Raw genomic sequence first — 8901 nt, 5'->3', positions numbered from 1 at the left:
GGGATCGACGGAACCACCTAAAGCCATCAACTAGGGTCTAGGGTGTCTCGGGGTCGACGGAACCACCTAAAGCCATCATTTTGGGTTTTGGTGGCTCGGGGTCGACGGAACCACCTAAAGCCATCAACTAGGGTCTAGGGTGTCTCGGGGTCGATGGAACCAGCTAAAACTATTCCTTTTGCAAATGCATTTAAGCATTTAAGCATCACTCTAACATATGTAACTATTCCTCAAATGCATTTAACCATCATTTTCAGTCTAACATAAGCAAATGATACTAACTGGAGTTCAACACATTATAGGAATACACAACCATTGTTCACATTACATAGTGGAGTTCAAATGCACAATCCATCCTTTTCTCACAAAAGGATGAATAGCATATTAGTAGGTACATAAACAGCCAGAGTTCACAATTAATTCTAGAACCATACATTACACTATCATAATTCTAAGTTACTAGGCCATTGCACAGCCATCCTTCCCAAAAGGTCTGCAATGCCCACTAATCTTAATTCATCTTGTTCAGTTCTCCAAGATGGCCTGAATCCCCTTGATCTTCTCCTTCAGCTTCTCCTCTGCCTTCATGAGCTCAGTAATCTTAAACTCTTGCATCTGCTTCTCTTCATTATGGTTTTCCTTGAGCTTCAGCAGATCAGCAACGTGGAACTTCAACTCTAGCTTCTCTTGGGTGAGCTTCTCCTCAAACTTTGTGAACTCTGCATTCTTCAGCTCCAAATTCTCTTGAGCCTCAATCCTCAATTGCTTCTCTTTCATATTCTTCAACTTGAGGTTTTGGATGGCAGTTGCTTGAGCACTTGTCAGGTTGCACAGGATTTCAAACTTCTGTTGAAGCTTCTCTAGAGCTGCATCTTTCTTTGCCATTTCTGCATTCATACCAGCCACCAATTCAGCTCTGCATTGGTGCTGATATGTGACAGCTGACTGCAGATAACTGAAATCCACAACCCTATCCTGCTGAAAGTCCACAAGTTGATGCACATCTTTCACTAACTTGTCATCTTGTGCATCCAGCTTCTTATTTTCTTCTGTCAAATGGTGAATAGTTAAAGAACTTTGAAGATTATCATCCACCCTAGCAGACTTACTCTCCTCAACCATTGACCAAAGCTTCAACAATGCATTCTCCATTGTTGGGGGCCACTGCTCATCAACCCACTGAACAAACCCACAATTCTGACCTTCCTGGAAAAATAACAAGGCAAAATTTAGTACAATACAACTACTAATAGTAGTAAGCAACAGTTAGTTCATGCCAGTAGCTAATGTTGGTACTGACCAACACTGAATTTGCACATCCATGTGCTAAGCAAGAGGGTGATCAGTATATAATTAGCAGAGTAACACTACATTCAACTTTGCATAATAACCAACTTACAATTGTCCATTAATATAATGGAATCCTACATTAGCCTAGCTAAATACACTACATTAGCCTGCAGGAACAAACTAGCTAATGACAGTACCTACTGTCAGCAGTAAGCAACAGTTACTTATTAAGAGTCACACATCAGCTAATGGCTAATGTGAGTACTAAGCAACGTTGCATACAACAGAGCATTCATGTGCACACAACAGAGCATGCTTGAGCCTATATTTAGCCTAAATGCACTCCACTGACCATAATATTCACCATTCCTACAATGAGCACTACAATATGGCATATATGACTAACAAAATTACCAATCACATAACTGAATAACAATTGGCAAACAAGACTATGTGACTTCCAATGAACATATCCTGTGCATAATCAATAAGGCAAGAAAATTACCGGCTCTGCACATGCTAAGAACCTTCTCCCAGTCATTGTTCCTTCAAATGCAACAAGCCTCTCTGATGGCTTCCCATGCTTCTCTCACAACACTATCAGATCTAGCTCAAGACCATTGTAATCCGGGTCCTGAAGAGAGAAAGGCACCTGCCCAAGCAAAATCCAAGTTAGCATCATGTGCAGAGGACGAGGACAAAGCAAATCAAATGAAATCCTCACAGCAAAGACCACCTAGACAGAAAAATCCCCAAATTTTCCTAAACCTAGCCCTAACCCTAGCTCCAATGGAGTAACTGACCTGATTGAGCCCATCGGTGGAGGTTTCGGAGTGCATGTACGGGAGGCTTGAGTTCTCGTCGCTGCTCTCGTCTTCAAAAACCATGGCTGCGGCAGCGTCGTGTGGCGGCCAGCGGGGGCGGGCGCAGCCGGCGGCGAGGCAGAGAGAAGGAAGAAGAACGCAGAGCAGAGCGGGGGGAGTGAGCGGGGTGTGGCTCGACCGCACCAGCCGCGCCCTAAAAGGGAGCCGGCCTCGTCCCAGTCAGCGCCCAGTCAGCACGCGGGCACGCGCGCACTGGCCAGCGTGTCGCCTGACGGGCGGGCCCAACCGGTCAGCTTTTCTGTCAATACGTATAAAACACACTTTTAGTCTTTTTTGCAACTGCTCGCCCCAATCTTGGTACTGACATGTAAAAATTACCAATCTTGGTACCGATCTACTTCCAATGCCCCAATTGTGGTACTTCTGTGCAATTTACTCCTAAAACTACGTACACTTGTGACTTGTGTTGTACTGTAGAGAAGCAATCATGAGTTGAATGGCTAGGTGGGTAGGACATTTTTTTAAAAGGCGCTTTATTACTTAAAAGGTTTAAGTATTACACCTGGTCTCTGCCTAACTAAGATGCACACAGGGAGCAAAATCCTCACGACAACCAAAATAAAAAAGGCTAATTCAGATGAATAGAGTTAAGCACCATCGGACTAATTCAGGTATGTGCTCTATTTGTTGTGTGGAAAACGAAAGCACCTATCATGCCCTAGTGAGGTGCTCTAAAGCTTGTGCTTTGCGGTTGGCGCTGAGAGATTCCTGGGATATTTCGAACGAAGAGTTGCTCAAATGCTCGGGACCGGACTGACTTTTTAGTTTGACGGATCAGTTGAGCTTGCAGCAGCGGGAGCAAATCTTATACCTCTTCTGGCGATCTTGGCATATGAGAAACGACTTAATTTTTAGAAAGGATGAGGAATTCATTTCTAACTCAGAAATTTTGTGGTCAATTATTGGTCTTCTTACACGGCCAATCACGACACTATTTAGTTGGACTCTAGCAATAAAGGTAAGAAAAAGGTGGGAGGTGTTATTGCGGATTATGTACCACAGAGAGAGCACATTGTGTGGAAATCTCCTCCTGATGGCTATATCAAGATCAATGTCGACACCAATTTTGTTGAGAGCATTAATGTAGCCACTATGGGGTTGTTGCTAGAAATTCGACTGGCAAAATCATCATTTTCTCGTGGGATTTTATTGGTCGGTGTACTAGTGTCAATCAAGCTGAGCTCCGCGCCTGCCTAGCAGGCCTTTATATTGGTATTACCCTTCATCAATCTATTATTTTATAGACTGATTGTGCTTTCGTTCATTCTTTCCTTGCAAGTGAGAAGCTTGATAGATCCCCTCGTTGACCTGAAGAGAGAGGCTTTGTGCATTGCCAAGTTGTTCCAAAATTTGAGCTTTTCAAAAATAAAGCGGCATGCCAATGAGGTGGCACATGAGATTGCTAAGTTCGGTTTTATTAGTAGGTCCGACGGGTTGCTTGTTAACTCTGTCCCGCCCTGCGTGGCGTATGCTGTAATGAATGATTGTAATAAGCTTTTGTTTAATTAATTAATATAAGGGGTGTTTTTCTAAAAAAAGGCGATATACAAAGAAAAATGTATATATGTATAACACCTAAACCATCGGCGACCCCAGTGGTGGATCCAGGACCAAGGCCCCGGGGGGTGGGGGGGGGGGCTGGAGCGTGAGGATGAATTACTTCGTTGACTGTAGCATATTGCGCACTGTAGCAAACAATGTAGCAGCCTGGGGCCCTGGGCTTAGCCCAATCTCGGGTCCGCCGCTGGGTGGGCCAATCCTAAGATCATGTTTCCATCCATCTTGGATAAAAATATCCCTCGCCGTAGCCTTCAATCGTGTACACACCCTGTAAACAGGTCACGATTCTCCATTCGTTGTAAAGAGGACCATAAACGAAGCATCCCAGTACATCTGTAGATAACCTGCATAAGCGAAGTAATTTTATCACTAAAAACTTTATTCTATCTATATAGTCAAAGCGACCAAATCACGGCAAGCGCTCTTACCTTGAGAAGAATTCTAAGCCTGTGATCAATCTCATGTAACCAATTGGCAACACTATAAGTAGAATACAAGCTAGAAGCTATTTGGATGACTAACCATATAGAACGAGCCAATTTACATCGAAAGGACAAATGTTTTATTGTCTTATCATGCGGACAAAATACACATTGCATACTCCCATGCCAATTCCTCTTAATAAGATTATCTTTAGTTAGGACATGGAGCTTCTACGTTTTTTTTGCGAATATGGAGCTTCTACGCTTGACCTCAAATTACACTAGAAGAAAAAAATCATAATAAAACTAGAAGAAAAAAATCATGCGTGTAAATTTCATGATGAAATTACATGCGTGGAGGTCTGGGCAAAATAACAAAATCAACGCTTCAGAAAAAACATTTTTAAAGCATTTTGGAGTGTTCATTTAGTTATTTTTGCCCACACGTCCACGGATGTTATTTCATCACGAAAATTGGCAATAATTGGCGCATAAATAGTAATTGTAGATGAAACTGACAAATATTTTGTTGGGTTCACCTGGAGTATTGGGTTTTTAGTAGATTTCAACCAGTATTGTTCTTCTATCATAACGCTTGTGTATGATTTGTCTTTCATGCTATTATCTTTTTTTTTACCTTGAATGTGTATGATGCCCACATTTACAAACACATGGTGTGAATGTGGACGCACACCCGACGGAGCTGGATATTGATGACTTAGTCTTTTTAAGCAATATATAACTGGACTTCTAATTCGTTAGTGACTATCGAGGACTTAGTCTGACACCATATATTTATCGTACATGAAATAATATATCTATTGGCCAAAAGGTCGATCACACTAACGTGTGCAATTTAAACACATGTTCAATGCGTGGGGCGGCATGACTTGATGTCACCGTCATCAACAACTATGGGCTGATGAACAAGCAGCCGATGATTAAATCAGGCCGTACATGCGTATGAGTGAAACAACACAGGACGCTGGATTTAAATATTGTGCACACGTCGGGCACCAGTATCGTCCATGGAGCAGTTTTGGATGAACAATGGAGGACGAGGAGAAGGGGGGACCCAGCTGCCCATCAGAGCACGGGCTCATGCAACGGGGGAGAAAAGTGTGAGACGGTGGTAATGGGGGAAGAGGCAATTAAAGGAAGATCAGATGTCGGATTGGCGCGGACAGTACTCCATTTGTAAAAAAAATGGAATACAAGTATAAGACTTTTTAGATCACTAACAGAGGGAGTACAAGGTGAAATCTTAGCGTGCCAACTTTTTGCATCGAACCAAATGTGAGGCACATTTGGTTGGCATGCAAAAAAATATTGGTAACTCAGTCATCAAACCAAACATGCACACTCTACTCCTCTAATATGATTAAGCTTGAAATTTCGGTGTTATACATGACTCTCAATCCTGAAAACGTTTGTTGCAATCATTTTGCTGATTCTAGATCGGTTTAGGTTTTCTCAATCTTATTAATGAATTTTCAGAAAAGTACAGCTTGCACTTCCTTTAGAAAAAGTACAGTTGGATAAAAACCTGTATGTTGCATTTTTCACCGACAGAAATTACAATTTTTTCGAACACTTAATCAAATTGCAATCTGACTTACACATAGATACTCCCTCCATCCCATAATATAAGAACGTTTTTCAAGCTAACATAGTTTCGAAAACGTTTTTATACTATGGGACAGAGGGAGTAGATCCCAACAGTAGATAGGCGATGATCTTGGGCCGCCTTGTGTGCAGTGCATACTGCTCACGCCGATGGAGCTCCCTGCCAAGGTGTGAAAAAAGATTGACAGCCTGCGACGTGCTTATCTTTGGGCTGGCTGTGACAAGGTGTCTGGTGGAAAGTGTAAGGTTAATTGGGAGCATATTTGCAAGCCCAAGATCTTCGGTGGCCTGGGTGTGCTCAATCTTGAGAAATTTGCGACCGCCCTTCATCTTCGTTGGCTTTGGTTTGAATGGGCTGACCCTCCCAAAACTTGGATGGGGATGGAAACGCTCTGTTCTGATACTGACATAGATCTTTTTTCAGCATCCATGATTGTGACCGTTGGTGATGGCAAAAAAACAAAATTCTGGGAGTCATCTTGGCTCAATGGCCTCCGACCTAAAGATATCGCTCCTAAAATCTTCGAAATATCCAAAAAGAAGGCATGTTTGGTTTGTAAGGCTCTTGACAATAATTTCTGGGTCCGGCAAATTAACATTTCACAGGGGCTCACTTTGGCACATATCCAGGAGTTTGCGGTCTTATGGGAATTGGTTACTGAAGTTGCTCTCAATCCGGATAGGAAGGACACCATTTCCTGGAAATTCACTTCCAGTGGTGAATATTCGACGCCTACAGCATACATGGCACAATTTGAGGGCCTAGTTCTCAACCCAACTGCTCCCACAATCTGGAAGAGTTGGGCTCCCCCAAAATGCAAGGTCTTCACTTGGCTTATCATTCAAAATCGTGTGTGGACGGCGGATCGATTACAACGGCGAGGATGGCCAAACTGTGAACTTTGTCCCCTATGCAAACAAGTCCAAGAGTCCGCCTCCCATCTCCTCTTCCAGTGTAGGTTCACTACCCGTGTCTGGCATGCGGTGGTCGCCTGGCTCGGCATGCAGGACCACTCGCCACTGATTTGGCGCCATGAGGACACGGTTCAAGATTGGTGGCTCAAGACGATAAACTCTGGAGGGCACATCAAGAAAGCCGCTGCCTCTGTTCTGATGCTTGTCATGTGGGAAATGTGGAAGGAGCGGAACGCAAGAGTCTTTCGCAACACGGCTTCACCGACCACCATTATTATTGCCAAGATCAAAGAGGAGGCCCATCTTTGGGCGTTGGCGGGAGCCAACCACCTGAGTGAGCTTATGTCGCGAGAGTAATCTTTCTTTATTGCCGCTCCGCGGCTCTTGTCTAAACCTTCTCTTTAATTAATGAAAATGACAAGTCTTTTGCTTTGTTTCAAAAAAAAAAAACAAACACCAACACTCATTGACATCCCTCTGAACAGCCGTACAGGTCTGTACTACTTTCTTTCTTTCTTTTGTTTAGAGCTGCGATCCGGGCCGGAGCTCATCGACCAGCAATTGATTAATCTACTCCAGCCAATGCATACACGTCAACATGTCAGAAAACAAAACGAAAATACTCGAACCAGGTTGTCGCCGTGTACTCAAGCCGATCATGTGCAGCGTTTGACCGTGCGCATGGACCGCTTCTCGATCGAGTGGTTGGGCAAATGGTACAAGTCACGAGTATCTACTTATTTATCTATCCATCTAGAAAAGAAAAGAAATATATGACTTGGTACGGTTCTCAAATCAAAGTAAAGGAGAAATTTAGCATTGGTACGTGATGGTCCCTCCGACGTGACTAATTCCTTGATGCAACTGACGACGTGACACAAACCAATCTATGAATGGATGGTTAGCATTTGATGCATTATTGATATCATCAGAGAGGGTTCAAGTCCTGAAGCTCGCATTTATTCTAAATTTATTTTAGGATTGACTCAGTCTTTCGAAGATGCTCATAGGGGTAGGGTGTGTATGTGTGTTTATAGAAATGAGTGCATGCGTGTATATATGAGCGCATATGTTTATATTATGTTAAAAAACTGATGACATTTTTTTAGAAAAGGAGAATATACCCCCGGCCTCTGCATATTATGTTAAAAAACTGATGATGTTTTTTTAGAAAAGGAGAATATACCCCCGGCCTCTGCATCTGGGTGATGCATGCAGTAATTTTATTAATTATTCACAAAGACCTTACAAAACAATACATCAGTAAGTCTGAAGCCACCATCTTGGCAACACCTGTCCACCGTCTTGGCAACACATGTCACTACTCCTATCCCTTCATGAAGGAGTGCCGAATGTCCGAGCCTAATATCAAACAGACATCGCACCAAAGCCTAACATCTAAAGCCGGATGCCCTAACCCAGCCACATACCGGGACTAGGTCACACATCGGTCCGGCGCACTCTGAGAGGCCACCGCCGCCGTCTTCCATCGATCCATCTTCAGAGCAGGTACCGACGCATCGACCTTGCCAGGCCTGCTGTCGACGCCGACATGATGCCAGACAGTGCCACCTTCCTACGCGCGTCCATCGTCATGCATCTGACGCCGAGACCCCGCTGCGCCACGCCGCCGAGATAGCCGATGATGATACGATAGAAACCACGCCGCTCCACCTGCCAGCGTCCACCCACCGTCGTCGCTCAAGCCCTTGTCACCTGAAGCCCACCGCCTACATCAACCCTTTCCCGCAAACCCAAGCCTCCCAAGACGGCGCCACCAAGGAGGGTACGACACGCAAGGCGCCGCCGCCGCCCAATCCAAGGCGGATTTTGGACTTTCGTTCGGGAGGGGGGTCAGGTGTGGATAGGAGGGACCTCGATTGTGCCTCCAAGAAGGAAAACGACACCAAGAGACGTCGCCACTGCCGGGCCAACCGACCAAAGTTTCCTCCGGTCCCAATCCTACACTACCAACCTCTGCCTGCTCCGGATCCAGCAACCTCAAGCCGCCATCAACCAGAACCTACAGGGAAGAGAGTGCCATAGGGGAAGTACAACCCTCCAGATCGGTAGATGAGGAAGGTCTGCTCCGCGTGCACCACCCCGCACTGCATCCGCGTCGGGGAGCAGAGTCCCGAGCCAGAGCAGCCGCCCCGCGGAGTCAGCCGGCCGGACTGGCCGGATCAGGCGACAAAGGGGGCTGC

The 8901-nt window shown here is 44.8% G+C and overlaps 1 long non-coding RNA gene across 1 annotated transcript; it reads right to left on the bottom strand.

Moving 5' to 3' along the window:
• Positions 1-1138: 1138 nt before the first annotated feature.
• On the bottom strand, positions 1139-2203 carry LOC119337863. Its single transcript, XR_005163654.1, has 3 exons — positions 2094-2203; positions 1796-1942; positions 1139-1206 (listed from the first exon to the last, which is right to left on the bottom strand). It is a non-coding gene; the product is annotated as an uncharacterized LOC119337863 (long non-coding RNA).
• Positions 2204-8901: the final 6698 nt, after the last annotated feature.

This window comes from Triticum dicoccoides, chromosome 7B (genome assembly GCF_002162155.2).
Source record: "Triticum dicoccoides isolate Atlit2015 ecotype Zavitan chromosome 7B, WEW_v2.0, whole genome shotgun sequence".
NCBI classification, from domain to species: domain Eukaryota; kingdom Viridiplantae; phylum Streptophyta; class Magnoliopsida; order Poales; family Poaceae; genus Triticum; species Triticum dicoccoides.
This window is presented reverse-complemented; position numbering and strand designations above follow the sequence as displayed.